Genomic DNA, 20,956 nt, shown 5'->3' with positions numbered 1-20,956 from the left:
TCTTCGCCAAGGGAGGTCAGGTGAGGACCCTGGGTTCCCAGTTGGCTGAACTTTCACCTGAATTTAAGGGCAATAGAAGGTTCTAGTCCTGAGAGTAGATGGTGTGGAGAGTAGAGATCCAGTGAAAGGGAGGGCAGGGCAGGTAATGTTGTATGAGGATATCTGAAGTCTAAGTTTCTCCTCTTATCCTACCCTCTCCACCCAAAAAGAAGGAAACCTTTGTCCTATTGACTCCTCTTGATGCTTTCAATTTCCTAATCTTAGTCACTTCTTCTAGGCTAGGTTCTCACCCCCAGGGGAATCCTTTAAAGATGCCAGGGACACTGAAGGAACCAGGGCTCCTGCGAGAAATAGCTGGTTTCTGATTAGGGCAGGAAATGCCCAAGGTGAGCCTATGACACGATTGTGCCAGAAAGCAGGGGACCTATCAAAACTGGCCCAGCAGCTGGCTGGAGAGTCCTACTGCTAAAGTGGGAAATTTTTAGCATTATAAAGAATAAAGACTGCAATGTATTGAAAAGTAGCAACTATAGAAAACCATGCATTCATAATAATAAAGAGACCCCTTATTAGTCACCATCAGAAGTTGTTCGGGTACCAGCTCATTTCCCTGACAATTGATAGAAAGAAGCAGCCCAGATCCCACTTTTCCCATGTGATCTATATTTCAGGGTAGCCAAAGAGCTGATGAGGTGGAACTCATCTTTAGGTAAGAATTCTCCCTAATAAATGCAGAGGAATAATAAGATTAGAAAGTCATAAATTCACAACCCTAATAAAATAATGGATTTAGAATTGATTATCAATGGATGCTAAAAGGTTGACAGAGAATTTTAAAAATAGGAAATCTACAGCAACACGTACAAAGGATTCTTCTCGCATAAAACATTAAAACTGAATCTAAACAAGCCTCGATATCAACCTTGCCCACATGTGGCCCGTGAACACCTGAGATGTAGCCATTCTGAACTGAGATGTGCTTAAAGTGTATAATACACACCAGATTTTGAAGATGTAGTAGAACAAAGAATACAAAATAATTCATTTATAACTTTTTTGTTTATTTTTATTGTGGACACTATTCCAGATGTCCCCATTGCTCGTTTATAACTTTTTATATCAATCACATTTTGAAATGATAAGAGTTTGGCTGTTTCATATGAAATAAAATATATTATTAAAAATAATTTTACCAATTTCTTTGAACTTTGTAAATGTGGCAGATAGAACATACAAAATTACATCTGGGGCTTGCATGTTATTTCCACTGGATATCATTGCTCTAAAGCTTACTTAACAGTTTACACAAAATACCAGCAATAGTGAAACTAATTAACCACACGCAGAGGACACAATGGACCAAGTCCAGAATGTGGGGGAATTCTACCAGATAAATGACTTACTTTCTTAAACAAATAAGTGGTATTAGAACAAATGGGGAGGAGCAATGGTTTCAGATAAAAACAGATATAAAAACCGAATGCAGCGTATGCACCCTGTTTAGTTCCTGAAAAACCGGTTATAATAAGGCATTTTAAAAACAATCTGGGAAATTTGAACATTGGGACTGAGTATTAGGTCATAGAAGGGCTTATTGTTTATTCTGTTAAAGGTACTATTGCCATTATGATATGTCTTTTAAAATGTGCTTACCTGGGAAGGAAACTGGACTTGGGGTGGTGAGCACACAGCACAAAATACAGATGGTGTATTATAGAATTGTACACCTGAAACCTATATAATTTTATTAACCAATGTCACCCCAATAAATTCAATCAAAAAGGGGAAAATAGTAAAATAAAATAAAATAGAATAAAATAAAATGTGCTTATCTGTTGGGGACACACACCCAATTTTTTGTGGGTGAAATCATGTTCTCTGGTGTTGGTTTAAAATGCTCAGAGTAAAAAAGTGTGGGAGATAGATGAAACCAGATGGACAAAATGTTGATTATTGTTGAAACTAACACAAAAACAAAAACAAAAAAAAACACAGGAAAAGGAAAAAATAGGGGGAAAAAAGATTATTGTTGAAACTAGGTGATGTGAGAGTTCATTACAGTTTTCTCTCTGTCTTTTATATGTTGAGAAGATCTAGAATTTAATTATAACTAGATAATATTTATAACATATCTCTAAATTATAATACTATATTTAATAATATAGTTATCAATATACTATATGATATATAATAAAAAGTTGTAATGATTTTTAATGCATGAAACCTTAGGAGGCAGAGCCTAGGTCTGGTAAGACTCCTACCCACTCCTTTGGGTAACAGGTCATCCCTGGGTTTTCTGAGAGGAGCACAGGTGGGCCAGGACCACCGCTCTAAGGCACTGGATTCCTCAGGAGGAAGGGAGGGAGGGTTGGCAGGGCCTGGGACCATCTGAAGAAGGCCTGGGACCAGCCAGCCTGCCTGGGGCCAGCCAGTTCAGCACCTGGTCAGAACTCACAGGTGGGCCCGTGGTCTAGGCACTGGCCTGTTACTGGTCTAGAGAAGAGGCACCAGGCCCTCCATTCCCGAGAGGGGATGACGGCCAGTCACAATCCAGTTGTACATTTACAATGAGCTGTAACAGTCGAGGATGAGATATGCGTGGCCACCACGCAGCATGTGGCGGGGAACCTATACCCAGTGGAAGACTACGGGGCTGGCTTCATCAGGCTCTGGTACTTCCTGGGACATGTCTCCACTGGCTGAATATGACTTTCTTTTGGGAGTTAAGAGCACAGCATATGCCCTGTCGGGAGCGGCTCAGCAGTTGAGCATCGACCCAGGATCCAGGAGATCGAGGTTCAGTTCCCAGTCAGGGCACATGACCGGGTTGTGGGCTCAATCCCCAATGACTCTGATTATTGATGATTCTCTCTCTCTCTCTTCCTCTCTCTGAAATCAGTAAAGATACATAAAAAAAAAAAAGAGAGCAGCATGGACGAGGGCACCCCTGCTGTTGGTTGTTGTAGGATCCCCTACTGACCACTGAACCCTCCTTCTCCTCCCATACCTTTAATCCAATTACAGTTGAGCCACTCCGTCTCTTAGAGAAACTCTTCATTATTATAAACCAGCTCTCAAAGGGCAGACCTAGTTCCCCCTCCCAGTTCTCATGGGATCACTTGTGTTGCCCCATCAGGGTCTACACAAGGGTGGGATGAAATTTTACCCTGTTCAGGATTTGTGCAGCCGAGCAGTAGAGAACTGGGCTCCAGAGCTCCATAGGGACCGTGTTGTGACCCTATCTCAGCTGTGGACCAGTTGTATGACCTTGAACAAATAGCCTCTCGTAGACTTGGTTTCTTAAAAATATGTTCCCTGGGCATTATTGTGACAAAATGACTGCATAGAGCGTGTGATACGGTGCCTGGCACCTTGTGGGTACTTGACATCTGTAGTTGTCGGGTTGTTATTATTATGGTTGCAGGTTGGAGCTGGCCTTGAATAAATGTTTTGCTCCCAGAGGCTAAACTAAATGTCCAAACCAGGAAGCTTAGATTTGCTCCCACATTCTCAGAGCAAATCAGGGGCCTTTCTGGATAGAATTAAAAGTTGGAGCAGGCTGTGGAATAGAGGCTAATCCCATAAACAAAGTCTGTTGGACACACCCACTTGGCTTTTGTCTCTGACCTGGCAACTCCATAGGGCTGCAGGGGTGGGGAACTGGGAATGGCAAGCTCGCCCACGGTGCCTCCTCACTGCGCAGAGTTAGTCTGTATCCCGCAAGGCTCACCCCTCTGCTTCCCTGGCAACCTGCATCCCTATCTGTCCTAGGACCCGTCCATGCAGCTGTTCTTTGCCTTGGTGTCTTCTTGGAAGGATGGTATTAATGACTGATAATGCTTAGCGGATTTCCCTCCAAGGGAGATTTGCTTTTGAGCTCAGCATAAAGCCTAATTTAGCTCAACAGAACAAACCTCTAATGATTCAAGGCAGACTCTCCAAGTGCCTGGCTCTTAGTAGGTGCTCAATAAATATTTGTTAAGTGATTGATGGAGGGAATTTCAGGCTCTGTAGTGAATTACTGAGGGGCATCTATCAGCCTGGGGACTTTCCTGAGACCATTGCAATCACCCTACAGAGATGGTTTTCTGTTCCAGTTATTCAGAAGGTCAGCCCTTAGGAAAGACACCAGACCAGCATTTCTTTAAGGGTGAGGCTGACTCTAGTCTGTTTCAGGAGCTTTCTTGTTCCACAGTGTTTTAGATCCATTAAGGCTTTGCCTGGGTGATGGGTTCCCAGTGGAAGTGATAGAACGCTCACCACTTAAGTCATTTAGACTTTGGCTGCCCAGGCCTGAAAAAATGCCCTTGGGACTGATTCTGAAGTGCCTGCGGAGAAGTTAAATGGCTTAATAGATCCTGGCAGCTTCAGAAAGGACTAATGGCTCGGCGTTAATTGGGTACATGAAGTGATGAATCTCTGCAAAGGTGTTTCAGATTTGCCTGGTCAGCTATCCCTGGCTTCAAAGCATCCTGTCAGTCAACTCTCAACCTAATGCTGATTATGAACGAAGTATGAATGCTCCATATTTGCATCGGCCTTCAGCAAACATTTACTGAATACCTACTATGTGCCAGGCATTGTGTTAGAGATAGATGACGTTACTGTCCCTGTCCCCATGAACCTCTGTCCCGGAAGGCATGGGAGGATTAGAAACAGGAGACTGGTGCGAGGCAGATCCAGGAAGGAGCAGAGAAAGAGAAAACGTGGCTCTTCCTGGGGCGGTGGGTGGCAGTGAGGTTTCCTGGGTGCGTGAGGACCGAAGGAACTTGCCAGGCCTCCGAGGTGACAGGCAGGCCAGAGTTCCTGGCAGAGGGAGCAATGTGCTCACTCAGGGAGCTGTAGGGAGGGAGGCAGTGATGGGCTGGAGCCCTGTGGAGGAGTCTCTGCTGTGACCACGTGTCACCACTGGATTGGAACATAAATGTGACATGTGTGGCTTTGTGCTGTGAAAAAGACAGCCACCAGAGTATACACAATGCATGCGGGAGGGGATGAGATCTGAAGCAGGGAAACACCTTTTAAGGGTCACAGATGTGCACCAGGGTCCCAGGCAGTGTTTCAATCCTTGCTGCTTTCTCTGGTGGCAGTGGGATATTGGACAGCTTACTTAACCTCTCTGAACTCCTTCCTCAGGGTGAGGCACAAATGATAGGACAGAGTATCTTAGACACCTTGGTTGCAAGTGACCAAAAGCCATCTTGAACAAGCTCAGGCAAAAAAGAAGAATTTATAGGAAATCTCATGCTGGGGGTTCCTCAGGGCTGCGGGAGGCTGTCTCTCCATCTCTCAGTTCTGCTCCCATGGAGACGCTGGTACATTCTTTCAGCTGGCTTCCCTCCACATGGCCATGGGAGCCTGGCATCTTCTGCTCCCCCATCTGAAATCTCAGAGCTTGCCACCTGGAAATGTCTGCATCTCTTGTTTGAGTACCAGTTGGACAAAGCCTGGGACTTTGACCAGGCTGGAGCAGGGTTCTCTTCCACCCACTGTCAGTAAGGATGGGGTGAGATGCTGTGACTCGCTCTGTATGGGGCGGGTGGCCCCTCTTCAGCCAATTGCATGTGAGCAGGGAGGGACGCAGCAGCTGGGAGAGGTGGTAGCTCCCATGCAGAACTCTGGGCTGTAGTGGGGGGAAAGCAGTTCCTAAAGTATGGGTGCAAGAGGGTGCAATCCCAGAGAAGGAGAGAGATGCTGAACAGGTAAAACATTAGGCCGGCCTCACAAAATACTTTGTAGATGTAAAACATCATACAAAGCTAAGATACAGTTTGTCCTTTGAGATTGGTCCTTCTCTGGGTTCATCTCATAGTAGGGACTTCATCGAAATGGTATTGAGTAGTGGATGTCAGCTACTGAGCTAGAGGATAGTTAGCAGATAGCACACATGCAGGGGTGTAGACTCTATCAGGAATCACATCTAAAAGCCTACGCGTACATGGGATTCACATGTGACCAATGTGACTCTGAAACCTCCCCGGACAGAATAGTTGAGGAGCCACACACCAGCTCCCAGTAAGCTCGACAGAACCATTTTTCTCCAAGTAGGAACCGATCACTGTTTCCTTTGATGAAGCAGTTGCCTTCTATTGAAGAGTGACACTTTCTGAAAAACTACATTAACATCAGGCCCCTGTTCCCCCTGGTGAGCCGCTCAAGAGGAGCACCGGAGTGACTTCCAGCATGGCTCTCGGACGTGGCTCGCTGAGTGGAGGGGCAGGTGGAATTGTTTGCCTTATTTAAATTCTTAGTTTTCTCTTACTAAGAACTGCCCTGCTCACCGCAGGCTCTCCAGTGCATCGGATCATGCTGCGCGCAGTGGGCGCACAATAATTATATGGTGAAGGTAGGATATCACTGCAAAGGGTGCCATGCTTGGGACTTAAGGTGTGAGCTAAGGAGACCAGTGAAACTGGCCCTTCCCTCTGGACGAGGTCAGCCTAATAAAGGAGGTAAGCTGTGAAATGCCTGGAAATACAGGGAGAGATAATAATACCAATGGGAGGTGTTAGCTGGCGATGATTACTAGAAGTTCTGGTGGATTTTTAGAGGAAGTAGGATCTTTCTCTAGGGACAGTCTCCTGCCTTTCCCTCTAAACTACATTCTTTTTACTTCTCCATTTATCCAAAGAGGTTTCCACTTTCCTGCAGCCTGGAGCAAGTTCAAGGCCAAGGATTATCTTCGAATATAGTGTGCTGGTGCCTGGAGTGGGCTTCCTAGGGACCCCTGGGCTCAGAGATGTGCGTGGGGCAGGGAGGAATCCTAACACCAGCTGACAGCACTTAATGTCAAAGCTGATCTCAGGTTTCTCTTGTCTGAGTTTGGGCAAACCTGACATTGTAAGGACTGGTTGTGACAGTTGGATATTGACTTGGTGACACTCCCCCCCATGGCCCACCCCTGCTTAGTGGAGTAAACCATGGGCTGCCCTTGGTGCTCATGTGAGTGTGTGACCCCTGCTTCTAGAGCAGAGCAGGGACAGCTCCACCTCTGCTCTCATAGGCATGTTCATCTGAACAGGGCCTTTTACTGTCTGACCTGCTCTGGCCTGGCAAGAGTTTCTCTGCTGGTGGCTTTAGACTCACGCCCTGATGGGGACCGTGTGACTGGGATCTCTGGCGAGCACCAGGCCAGCAGATGTTCAGTGCACAAAAGGAGGCAGCTCCCTGGTGCACCACTTACAGCCCACGTGAAACACAATCTTTTATTATACTGCAGAAAAATTAGAAAGTATGCATAAATAATCACCATACGCAGGAGATATTCTTCCATACTTAAATTTCTCGATGTATTTATAGGTATGCACACAAACACAAAAACAGGATTGTTATCATTTTATAACTTGTTATTTTCACTTTCACTACATCACAAACACCTTTCAACGTTAAGAAACACAGACTTGCTACATTCATTTTTATGGCTACATAATATTGTGCCATAATTTATTTAATAGCTTTCTATCATTGGGCATCTAGTTGTTTGCTTTTTTTTGGCTATTACTATAGGCGATGCTGTAATAAAATATTTTGAACACACTGTCGCACACTTATTTGATAATTTCCTTGAGAGAAGTCCCTAGAAGTAAGATTATAGAATTAAAGAGCATGCACATCTTAATGTCGCATCAATTTGCATCCTGCTGGCAGTGATGGGGGGGGTCACTCATGGGGCATGCATGTTGTTTTTTGTCCTTACCACTCTGAGATCTTGTGTCTTTTAATTTTAATTTTTGAGTTGTAGAGGGTTTGGCCAATTTTTTATAAATTTAATGTCTCTTTAAATGTCTTCTTTTGGGGATTGCTTATTTGTGAGAGATTTTTTTAATGTGAAGCAAAATGACTCCAATTTACAAGTTCAGACAATTTGAAGCCTGTTAATCTCATTCATTTCCACCTCCCCTTTCTAATATTTTCCACCTTTTCTGGACCTGACCTATGTTGTCTCTCTCACCCTTCATCCCACAGTGCACATTCAACCACTGGGCCCTGATCCCCTGGCCTGTTGCTGCTGTGGCCTGTGGCCAGCAAGACACCCCCACCCCCAGTTGCCCCAGATATTCCTCAGGACAAGATTTGGTCCACATTTTAATTATATAAACGGCTGGCTGAGGGGTTAACAATGAATAAAACATAATCACTGCTATCCAGAGCTGGGCATCGAGCAGGAGATTCTATGTGGCCTATGTCACCGACGCAAGGCCGGCCCTGAGATGCAAACTCATAGAATGACTCAGGTCTGGAGGAGGGCACATTTATCTCAACTCTTGGATCTCAGATGATTTCTTAAAGAAATTGAGGTTTGAGGGGGGAAGTTATTTCAGACAGAATAAACAGTATAGTATTAAGAGCAACCACTGATTAAATAACTGCCATGTGCCAGGTTCACATATGTTATTGCTAATTCTTCCAACAGCTACACACGGTAGGTATTATTCTCACTGTTTCACAGCTGGGGAAAGGAAGGCTTAGTGAGGTTAAACAACCAGTGCAAGGCTGCTGGGTTGTATCAGAATGGGGATTTGAACCCAGGTCTGTCAACATTTGCTGGGTGCAAAAGTCGTAGGGTAAAGAGTGTGCAGAGCACAGGATTATTGGAGGATAAGGGCTGGGGAGGGATGACTGGTATACAGGGCTGAACCACAGAGAGCTGTGAATGCGCTGGCTAGTGCCTATGGTGCCTACTGTCCTGCGGTCTAATTTAGGCATCACCTCCTCCAAGAAGTTTTCCCTGATTTTCTCAGCTTACCTAGATGTCCACCCTCATCCCCCCACTTGTAGGCATGACCCTGTGCCCTCCTTTTCCACAAACTTAACCACAAATTGCCTGTTCATTGGTTTCTGTTGGACAGTAAGCTCCTTGAGGGTGGGGTCAAGTCTGACTGTCTTTGCTTTACCAGCTTGTGAGGCAGAGAAGGAAAGAGTCAACGGGGCACTGGGTGCGGAGAAGGTTTGAGGCAGCCTGGCAGGATTTGGCAACAGGTGATGGATGGGCTGAGGGCAGGGGAGAAAGGAACTGAGGATTTAGCCCGACCGGTCCTCGAGCAAAGGGTGTGGGAGAAGCAGGGTGGCTGGGTGGTCTCCCCCCCTCCCCCACAGGGCGAGAGTCAAGGATGGGGGAGAGGAGATGGCATTCCAATGTCATGAGTCTAATGCTGGCAGGACCCATGATGAAAGTAACGTGGGCTGGTGGGGAAGCACCTGGGCTCTGGTCTGATACTGTCTGGGTCCAAATTTCAGCGTCACCACCTGACCCCCTAGGACTTGTGGCAACCTACAGAATTGCGTTTGTCTCAGTTTTTTTCCCTGGTAAATGGGGCTGTGCATCCCACCAAGCTCGAATTATGCTGAATTATTCCTTTGTGAGGATAGACCACGTTTTGTTTATCCATTTGTAGTTGGATATTTGGGTTGTTTCCACTCTTTGGCTCTGATGAACAGAACATTTGCGCACAACTATCTGTTCAAGCCCCTGTTTTCAATTCCTTGAGGTATGTATCTAGGAGTGGCATTGCGGGTCATATAACTCTATATTTCACTTTTTGAGGGACCGACCGCTAGACTATTTTTCAATGCAGCTGCACCATTTTCTAGTCCCACCAGCAACATAGGAGGGTTCTGAGTTCTCTGCATGCTCATGAACGCTTCATTTCTGTCTTTTTGATTATAGCTATCCTGCTGGGTGTGAAGTGGTATCTCTTTGTGGTTTTGATTTCTATTTCCCGAATGACTAATGACATTGAGCATCTTTTTAGTCACTGTGTGTTGTTGAACCGGAGGCAGGACCTGGTGTGATCACCTTGTCTGAGGTTGTACTTCACAGGAAAAAGCATCTGGACAATGTGATCCCTCCCCTCGGTTTCCCCAGGGTGTGGGAGCGGCTTCTAGGGTCCTGTTTAATTTCCACATGCAGCAGAGGAATTGGAGCCCCCCTTCCTCTGTTAAACAGGGACATTAGTCCCTGACTCAGAGTGAAGGCAGGTGGGAAAGGGGAGACACTGAGAGTGTAGACTCTGAAGCCAGATTACCAGGTTCTAGTCCTGGCTCTTACACCATCTATGTGACCTTGGGCTACATGAGTCAATGTCTCTGCTCCTTGGTTTCTTGTCTGTAACTGAGTTTAATAATAGTACCTGCCTCACCAGGGTTGTTGCCAAGATTAGATGAGTTAATACATGAAAGCGGGCACTCGGTAAGGGCCTGCTATTGTAACTCTCCCCGTCTGTGCTCTGGCTTCAGCTGGACACGGGCGATCAAGCTCATGTTGGTTCTGCTCAGCTCGCCAGCCTCCTCGGGGGTCTTTACCGACCGCCTTCCGTTTGAACTACATACACACTCTCTTATCTGTTGTTTGTCTGTGTCGGTCTTTAAAGCAAAGGGTGTGTGGTCTCAGTTAACGCCTCCTCTTGTGTCTAAGCAAGACTTTGATGAAACTCTTCAAAAACTGCTCATCTCTGATCATCAGACATGGCGCCAGGAACACAGAAGGAAAGGAGTAGGCTTTGAAAGGTCATTTGAGTCCCCCAGGCCACAGCCACCTGGTCACTGCAGGCAGAAAGAAAACCCTGCTTCTCCTTCTGACTCGCCTTCCCCCCCCCCCCCCCGCCTCTGAGTCCTGCCCTGACCCACAGTGAACGTCAGTCTCTTCGGTTTGAGGCTTGGCCAACCCAACCCAACACTCCGGAAAATCCTTCTGGGGAAGTCCACCTTGCGCCTCCCCTACGAATGGCTTCCTCCGCCACATCTTTGGTTCCTTAAGCTCCCTTGATTCCTTCACACCCCCAGGATGAGTCTTAAAAAAATCTTTTTTCTCTTTCCGTGTGGGCACACACAAAAAGGTCATTTGAAGGCCATGGCTGGGTAGCTTAGTTGGTTAGAGCGTTGACCCGATAGCCAAGGTTGCAGGTTCGAGCCCAGGTCAGGCTACATAAGAGAAACAAACAGTGAATGCATAAATAAGTGGTACAACAAACAGATGTTTCTTTCTCTCTCTCCCCCCGCTTTCTCCATCTCTCTAAAATCAATCAATCAATAAAAAATAAATGTCATGTGAGCACACGGCAAGATAGGGGCCACCTACCCCTTTGTGCTAAATGGGGTGGAGAGTAGCCTGACGCTGGGCAGAGCAGAAGCAGGGAGACAAGCCAGGGGCTTATCCACAGTAACTGAGGAAGGAAGGGCTCTTTCTCCTGTGTTCTGGAGCAGAACGCGTGAGCTGCAGCTCCCTGAATGAAGAGGAGGGGCAGGTGCCTCAGCCTGGAAAGGAAAGTGGAGCCAGGAAAGAAAAGGAAGTGTTTCCAGATCCTGCGACCCCACCTGAGACACTGGTCTTTCCAGTGAGGGGTATCAATAATTTTTGGTCAGTTTTAGTTCTGTCATTTACAACTAAATAAAGCATCAGAATATTTCAACAACGAAAATCTTAGGCGGGAAAGCTCTTACTTTGCGGATAAGATAGTCACTTTGCATGTCTATCCATTTTCTAGTCCTTTTTTTTTTTTTTAGCTCCAATGAGCACAAACTGTTTTAGATGGTGGGAAATGTTCTAGCCTGGGAGAGGAAGCCAGGTGCTCAATGGCCTGTGAGGAGGGTGGGGAAAGCAGCGTGGTCCCATCTGCTTTCTTTCTCTAGTTTTATTTTAGAGAGAGAGGAAGAGAGAGAGAGAGAAAGAGAGAAACATCAATGATGAGCTGCCTCCTGCACGCCCCCGACCGAGGACTGAGCCCGCACCCCGGGCATGTGCCCTGACCGGCAATCGAACTACGATCTCCTGGATCCTAGGTCGATGCTCAACCGCTGAGCCACGCCGGCCGGGCTGGGCTCTGCTTAAGCTTTTAAGTTCAATTGACAGCTCTCATTATTTTATTTATAAATCTAGTCAATTTTAACATTCACTGTTAAGGAACTTTTCACATTTTGTTAATTAAATCTCCTATATTTTAAACAGATTTATACATTGATATATTTGGTTTTCTTTCTAAGCACTTCAAATACCTAACAATCAGGACATTCCCAAACACTGAAACAATTCTAATAAGTATAATAAATGAAACAAAAACATAGTGCATCTCGAGTTCTCATAAACATTCCAGTATTGTTTACAAACCTAGTAAAATCACAAATCTAAACAATTACTCAATTACACACTTTAAATTGTAATTACGAGGCTGATATATTAGATTCTTTCATGCTAACTCCTCTTAAACATTACAGACACCCAGGAGGCCCAATATACACAAATTGTTGCAAAACCTAATAGAAACCTATTAATATTTTATTCGAACCCTTCCCAAGGTCAAAAGACACTTGTGGAGGAAACAGTAAAGTTGAGTCAGCAAGTTGTCGCTTCCCCCTCAGCGGACTGGGGTGACAGCACACAGATTTTACTGTGGACACAGGCTTCTCACAGACAAGTCAAATTATCCATGCAGGTCTGCAGGGGGCTTGCAACTCGGGGTCCCCTCACCTGAATCTTTCATCTGCCCTGAGCCTGTAACTCCTTACACCCAGGTCGTATCACTTATTTATCGCCCGATGTTCTCTCTGTCTGTTAGGCCCACAGCTCATACAGCTGTTAAATGCCACCCCGTTGGAACCTGTGTTTCTTTCACAGCTTTGTCTAGCTCCATGCTCAGAGTACAAAAGTCATGCTGGAGGCAGACTAGCTAAGGCAGCAGGTAGACGGACGATGTGTTGGGGAGAGGGCCATGTGTCTCTTCTACATTCAAATCCCCAAAATGTCTTAGCTATTTCCACCTCCCCAGAGCTCCCCATGGGGGAGGGACAGGGGCTCTTTGTCCGGGGCCACAGATCTATATTCTCCTTCACGGTTTCCTCTCCATCTTTCTCCTATGGGACCCCCAGCCCAGGGAGCTTTTCATGGTATAAGAGTGAGCAGGATTACGCGACTCTCGTTAAATCCCCTGGTCCCAAATACTTTGTCTAAGTACCTGGAACCTCAGCGGTGACCCGGTAAGATTTGTCCCTGGACACAGCAGTGGGGGGTTGTACCAATTTGTGCTTGGGCTGCTATCTCTCAGGTGTGTGAGTGTGGCTGAGCGAAGGTGGCCTGAAGACCTTGGAGCCCAGAGGTGTTCTGTTTCCTACCAGGTGACATCAGTGTTAGCACCCAGGCCACGTGCAGGGCCTGGGACTGGCCTGCTCCTGCCTCAGGGTCTCCACTGGGCTTGTCTGAGCCACAGCAGACCCTGCAGGCTGCCTGCGAGCTGCTGCTTCCCACCAGGGCCTCGACCTCTTGGTTCCTTGTCACACCTCACACCTCAGATGACCTTGGAAAAGTCATTCTGCCTTCCATTACTTTCTGCCCCAGTCCAGTAAGAGAGCTGGTCCCCAAGTGCGGAAACTCCTTCCCTAGCTGTAGCAGGAAGACAGGCGTGCAATGCAATGGCTCGTGCGCCCTGAGTGTCCAGTGGGTGCCAAGCACTCCAGGGGGAGGAAGAGACAAGATTCGGCCCTGATGAAGGAGGTTCAACCCGGCCAGGATCAAACACCGTGAGGCGTAAACGGCAGCTGAGTACTCTTAGTACTGACGGGTGTTGGCAGAATCAGTGGGGACAGTCTCAGGCCAGGGAGCACTTTCTAGCAGCATCTCATGAGACTAGTGTTACAAGGGGCACGCCTGGGAAAGGGCACCGTCTTTTCTCATGTACATGCTCGACCCTGTGCAGGGCCTGGGCCCTGGAGAGGCCGCGCGTGTGCCCACTTCAGGCTCTGCCTGTCACTTAGAAGGGATGTGTGGCAACAGTCTTTGGTTGTTTATAGAGAAATGGTTCCATCCAAATGTTGGACGTGTGGTTCCTCTGAGAACAGGGTGTGTACCCCGGCACCTTTGTGTCCTCAGTGCCCAGCATGTGGCATCAGTGCCCGTGTGTGTTTGTCCTGTGATTTCTTCCTGTCCTGTCCCAGGCAAGGATGACATGGGTAAGGAGACCGTGCACTACACCGCGTGTGGATGGGATTCCGCCTTCTCAGTAGTGGCCCCAGAGGCTGGGCCATTTTTTATTTTTAAAAATTGTGGTAAAGTACACATCACATAATATTTACCATCTTGATTGTTTTTAAGTGTACAATTCAGTAGTGTCAAGTACATTCACATGGCCATGTAACCAATCTCCAGAACTTCTTTGTCTTGGAAAAGTGAAACTCTCCAACCATTGAACATTAACCCTCCACTCCCTCACCTTCCATGTCCCCCTCCCCCAGCCCCTGGCCACCACCATTCTACTTTCTGTCCCTATGAACTTGACTACGCTAAGCATCTCACATGAATGGAATCATGCACTGTTTGTCCTTTTGTGACTGATTAATTTCACTTAGCATAATGTCCTCAAGGTTCATCCATGTGGTAGCATGTGACAGCATTTCCTCCCTTTTCAAGGCCGAGTAATATTCCACTGCACATTTATACTGCATTTTTATGTATCCATTCATTTGTCAACGGACATTTGGGCTGCTTCCACCTTCTGACTACTGCAAATAGAGCTGCTGTGAACATGGGTGTGCAAATATCTCTTGGAGACCCTGCTTTTAGTGTATGTGCTACAGAGGCAAGCACGGAGGCCCTACTTTTAAATCTTTTAGAAGGGAAATTGCTGGGTCATACACTAGTTCCACTTTTAATTTCTTGAGGGACCACCATACTGTTTTCCTCAGTGGCTGAACCATTTTCCATTCCCATCAACAGTGCGCAAGGGTTCAAGCTTTTAAAACAGCTGCTCTTCTAATACACTGGAGAGTAGTCTCTAAACAGATCTGTCTTGAAGTTGGAAATATAGAACCTTTTCCTCTCTTTCCTTTTTCACCTTCTTGCCTCCCAAGTTTTCCAGTGTGCAACTGGTTTGACTGCAAATGAATCTGATTTTAGGGGTCCGATAAGATGAGAAAATAGTAGAAACCCTAAGGCTGATTAAGAAATCTATTTCTGCCCTGGGCGGGGTGGCTCAGTCGGTTGAGTGTAGACCCCTGCACCAGGAGGCGGACAGTTCGATTCCCAGTCAAGGGCACATGCCTGGGTTGCAGGAGGCAGCCAATTGATATTTAGCTCTCACATCGATGTTTCTATCTCTCTCTCCCTTTCTCCTCTTGCTCTAAAAAAAAAAATCAATAAACTGTTCTTTAAAAAAAAAGTCTATTTAAGCCTACAAGCCTCCACCCAGGGAGAGCAAAGTAGACTGGCCTGGGGAAGCCAGCAACTTCGTGCATTTCCCTCCCGCCCACCATAATAACATCATTTCCTCTTTAGCTGACATTTCACTGATGTTTGAAGCTGCTTGGCCCCCCTCCCCACCCTGTACGTAAAATATTACTTCTTTCTTTCTAAGATAAATCATTCTGCGCTGGCATTTCTTCACTGGGAATAGACCAGAAGTGCCCCCGTTGCACAAGCTTCTTATTCTGGGGCTCACTGGGCTAAGACTAGAGGTGTGACTGAAACTCGCTCCCCAAGGCTCTGTCCCAGAGAGGGAGGCCGGGCCAAAGCCCCTTCTCCAGAATGTGCTGAGCTCCTGATCTCATCTGCAGCAGGTAAGCAGAAATGGTTCCTGCTTTCAGCTGGCCGTGGGAATGTCCTCAGGGACAGACTCCACGTGGTGGTGGAACAGGAAGTCGGAGCAGCTGGAGGAACTGTGGTCAGGGAATGTCCCGGGGGCCGCAGCTTTTGCTCCAGTTCCTTCCGAGACAGCCGTGTTCATTTCTTCACTCCCTGGCCAGGTTCTGCCTTTCCCAGCTCTCGGTCTGCCTCAGGAATGCGAGGGCAGGATTGGGCTCCAGAGGCCACTGTGAGAGCAGCATCGACGGTGCACTTCCAGGGATAGTGCGAAGGCCCCTCGAGTCCTGCAGTAAAGCCCAGAAACTTCAACAAGGCCATTGCCAGAGTCAGAGTGAAGGGGTAGAAAAGAAAAGGTGGCTTCTGGACGACAGCGACTTCTATTTATTTATTTTTTCTCCTTGCAGGGATAAGCTTTCCATTGTCACCTTAAGCCAGGAGAAAGGTGTTAGAGGGGTCAGATGAACGTTTTTTGGGTTAGCCTCAAAGCTTGTCTTTTTCTCAACATGGCCAACTTTTGTTTTTCTCTCCTGACTCTCCAAGACTGGCCAGATATTCTGAGGGGTTGGGAGAACCAGCATCGGTGGGGTGGGGTGCTTCACAAACTTTTTGGGTCTTCAGTAACTTTTGCCTATAGGTGAGGTTGCTTGGAGCAAAGGCTCCAAGGAACATGTGAATGGAAAGTTCTGTTTATTATTATTTTTTAAATTCTCATCTAAGGACATGCTTAGAGAATGGGGGGGGAGAGAGAAATCTATCAGTTGCCTCATACACTTCCCCGACTGGGGATCAAACCCACAACTCAGGTATGTGCCCTGACCAGGAATCAAACCTGCAACCTTCCGGTGCAGGGGATGACACCCGACCGACTGAGCTGCTCCGGCCTGGCCACAGAAAATTCTTTTTTCCTTTAAAGTTCCTTTAGAAGCAACAGAGCAGGAAAAAAAAATCCTTTAGTGCACAGAAGACTTGGTAAAGTACGTTTAGATTTCCCAAGGGAGCCGATCACCAAGTGATAGTTGAAGAGCACAGAGGACATCCAGGTCAACACTTATTGAGCACCTACTGTGTGCTTAGCTCTATGTGAGGTGCTAGGACTAGGACTACTGAGATGATAAGCACCCTTGTCCTCAGATGTACAAAAAACTGACTGTAACACAGTAGGTATTTGTGGTATAATAAAAAATATATATATATATTTAGTTTGGCCCCCAGTTTCTGGCACAAAGCTCCTAAAATCCTTGGAACTTCTGGAGTGATGGGAGTATCTTTTTTATTCATAATGAGCCGCTTTCCACCACACCTGAGTTTATGCTAATGAGGGCACTGGTGGGCACTTAGTTTTGCAGGAGGGCTGGCCACTCTTAAAGGATTGAAAAGTTTTTCCTTTTTATTGAATTTCTTGGAGTGACACTGGTTAACGAAATTATACAGGTTTCAGGTGCACGATTCCACAGCACATCATCTGTACACTCTACTGTGTGTTCACGACTCCAGGTCAAGTCTCCTTCCATCACCATTTACCCCGCCATACCCCCCTCCACCCCTGCCCACCCTGCCTCCCCCAGCAATCACCACACTATTGTCCATGAGGTTTTTTTTCTCTCTCAATCCCTCCACTTCCCAAACCCAGCCCCCCCCCCCCCCAACAGCTGTCAGCCTGCTCTCTCTCTAAGTCTGTGAGGACTGAAATTTTCAACCACCCCCTTCCCAACCTCGAGAGCAGGAAGAAGGGCTGGAGAGTGAGCTCAGTCTCCTGTGGTCAATGATCTACTCAGTCATGCCCAGGTAATAAAATTCCCATAAAACTTTTCAACTTCGAGATTTGGAGACCCTCCAGGCTGGCGAACACAAGCTGATGCTGGGAGGTGGTGTGTCTGGAGAGGGTGTGGAATCTGGATGCCACCTCCCTTGCCCACCCCTGTGCTGCATCTCTCTTCATCTGGCCGTTCATTCGTATCCTTTCTAATAAACTGTGAGTATAGTGTTTACCTGAGTTCTGAGTTGTTCTAGTCAATGATCAAAGCTGGGGCGGGGGTGTTTTGAGAGCCCCCAGATTTGTAGTCAGCTGGGCAGATGTGTGGGCAGCCGGTGTCCTCACTGGCAGGTGGCATAGGAAGTGGGGGTAGTCTGGTGGGACTGAGGCCTAAACCTGCCAGGTCTGAACGGAAGTGCACTGTGGGACACCCAGTTGGTGTCAGAGAATTGAGACTGTTGTACAAACCAAACAGGATTGTAAACAGGGACTCTGATATTGGTATTGTCACCACCACCATCTTTACTGTTGGGCTGAACCATGTGAAATGGACTTTTTTGTCGGTCAAAACCAGATGAGCCCTGGCTGGGTAGCTCAGTTGATTAGAGAGTTGAACCAATAGGTCAAGGTTGCAGGTTCGATCTCCAGTCGTGGCACATACAAGAATCAATCAATGAAGGCATAGTGGAACAACAAATTGATGTTTCTTCCTCTCTCTCTAAAATAAAACAAACAAACCAAACCAAACCAGTTGAGTAACAGCAGGTTCATACGAGTCACCTAAGGCAATCACTTCACCATGGGCACAGAACTAAGTGCTCTGTGGAGTGGACACAGAACTAAGTGCTCGGTGGGCATCCTCTCATATATTCCTCACAATACTCTTGAGACATGTACTATTATTTCCAGTTTATGCAGAAGGACACTGAGACTAATGGAGGTTGTTGACCTAAGAAATGACCAAACTTCTAGAGAATTTTTGTGAGTCTATTTGAGCCAAATGGATGACAGTTGCTGGGAAGCAAAATCTCAATGGTTTGAGAAAATGCTGCAGGGAATGCAGTTTGCAGCTTATTTTATACATCAGAATCAAAGGAGGAGACGTGCGGGGGGGGGGGGGGAGGAGGACACATGAAATTCATTGGTGGTAGGATAAGGAGGGGAGAAAAAGCCAAGTGGGAAATCTCTGGGATTGGATAAAAAAATAAAACAAAGAGACACATACATTTTTTTACAGGCTAGTTAATAACTCACATTTCCAGTACAGAGAGATAGTAATAGTATGTGGGGAACAAGATTCTGGTCTCAGCTCTGATGCAGAGGTTGTGCCCTGAGGGGTCTGGAGAAGGTGATTACTCTGACATTTCAAAGGTATGTTATCTTAGACACGTAAGAACAGTGGGCAGGGCTCACTTAAGGTCTAGGTTGACCTTTGTCAAGGAAGCCACAGGCTTAGGACAAGACTTGGGCCATGACTGAATTTTAGTTAGAGATTTTTATGCTCAGACCACCCTGTGTGGCTACATTAGGTCTCTGAGTTTGTAAGACCCACCATGCAGGTCTCCGCTGAGCTTGTCAGGTTTAGTATGAGGCCCTTTTCGTCCATACCTCTCATACATCCCTCATGACACTCTAGGGGCAGGCACTATTACTCCCTGCTTACACATAAGGACACTGATGGCTAGTGAGAGGCAGGGCAGGATCTGAGCTCAGGCAGTGACCCTGGGCATGCTGGTTTCCCAGGGCTGCCGAAACAAAGCCTCACAAACCGAGAAATCTGAAATCAAGGTGTTGATGCGGTTGATTCCTCCTTGGAGGCTCCGAGGGAGAGCTCCTTGCCTCTTCCTAGCTGTGTCCTTGCAGGCAGTCCTCAGCGTTCCTTGGCTTGTAGCCTCACACTCCAGTCTCTGCCTCTGTTGTCACATGCGTTCTCTCTGGGTGTCTCTGTCTCTGACTCTCTCTCTCTGTCTCTCTCTCTGTGTCTCCTCTTTCTCCCCTTTTTTTTGGCTGCAGAAATCTTTATTGTTTCCATTTGGTCCAAAGCATGGGAGAGGGCTCCAGGGCGGCTAAACAGCTGCCTTGTGGTTTCAGGGAGAGGCTCAGGCAGAAGTCAGACACCAGGGGACAGAGAGGAGCCCCTGAAAGGCTTCAGGGCTCCATAGGCTCTTAGTGGTGCTTGAAGGTGACCCTTTCGAGGAGACACTTGCCCAGCCCAGCCTGAGGCCCACCAGCCTGCAGAGGAGTCAGGTGTAGCCCATTCTTGATGAGTTCCACCTGCTCATCCAGGAAGCGGTTCTCCAGGAAGCCGCAGAGATGAGGGTCTGTGCGGGTAGAACCCAGGGCATGCAGGTCCAGAAGGGCCTGGGTCAGGTTCTTCTCTGGGACCACAGCAGCTTCCATGACATCCTGAGTTTCACCCCACTCATCTCAGGATGGCTTCAGCACGTCCGGGAAGAGAGTGAGGCCTCCATGCTGGTTTTGCATCTTCAAGAGCTGCTGGGAGCCCTCAAAATTCTCCTCAGCCAACCCTCTGAAGAAGTGGCCCAGGCCCTCCAGGGCTACATGGTCGCCATTGAAACAGAAGCCCAGAGAGAGGTAGGTGTAGGAGGCCTGCAGATGCAGGGTGACCAGGCGGTTGATGGGGCCTCCACGTCGGTAGAACAATTCTGATGAATTTGGGAGCTCATGGATGCTCGGTAATGGGCAGTCAAACTCAAAAACGGTGTTTGCTGGTTTCAGGCCTAGGATGGCTGAGATCGCTCTGTAGGTGGTGGCTGGAAAGAAGTTTGAGGGAGGTCAGGGGTGGAAGCAGGGGCATCCTTGGGTCTGACCAGTCCAAACACCATTGAAGGAAGAGACAGATGCCCACGGAGGGCACTGCCTCTGTCTCATCTCTTAAAGGAATGCCAGTGATTGGATTTAGGGGGCACCAAATCAAATACGACCTCCTCATGATTACATCTACAAAGACTTTTTTGCAAAATGATCATATTTACTGAGGGTTACGACAGCATTATCTTTTGCGAGCACATGAGTCAACCTACAGTACTGAGCCCATAAATGGGAACTCTACAGCTGCAGGATGCTGTGTGCCTGGGGGGCCAGGACCCCCACCTGCCCTCCTGGACCTTACAGGCACTGCATGGAGCCGGGCTGGATGGGGGCACACCTGTGGACAGAGGGCTGGGAGGGAGGAACCAGGCCCGGTTCTGCCGCTGTGGGGGAGAGGAGGCCTGCCGAGTGGCATCCAGGTGGACCACCCCGGATACGTGGGCAAGGCAAGGGGGCATTTTTCATGGCTGCTATGAACACAGATCTCCCTACAGCATGGTTTAAATCACCCTGACAGGAAAACCCCAAACTTAGATCTGGCTGAAGATGCTTTGTTTTTCTCGCTAATTGATTCCCTTGCTTTTGGCTAGTAGTTAGAAAGGTTTCAACAATTACAGCTATAAAGCTTGTGAGAAGCTCCTGGAAGACATCACAAGTTGTCTACAGAAGTGAAGGAAGTTAAAGGAGAAATAATTATTCACTGAGGAGGAGTCTAGACTAGTGACGACGTGTTCTCAGTGTTTTCCTGAAGAGAGTCGTGGAAATGGGTTAAGTGCAGTGAAATAGCTTCTGTAATGTAGGAGCAG

General features: G+C 47.3%; 1 pseudogene; it reads right to left on the bottom strand.

Moving 5' to 3' along the window:
• Positions 1-19,484: 19,484 nt before the first annotated feature.
• Positions 19,485-20,005, bottom strand: LOC107539519 (ferritin light chain-like; annotated as a pseudogene).
• Positions 20,006-20,956: the final 951 nt, after the last annotated feature.

This window comes from Miniopterus natalensis, chromosome 16 (genome assembly GCF_054644295.1).
Source record: "Miniopterus natalensis isolate mMinNat1 chromosome 16, mMinNat1.hap1, whole genome shotgun sequence".
NCBI lineage: Eukaryota > Metazoa > Chordata > Mammalia > Chiroptera > Miniopteridae > Miniopterus > Miniopterus natalensis.
The sequence above is the reverse complement of the archived record's forward strand: the minus strand, read 5'-3'. Positions and strand labels throughout refer to the sequence as shown.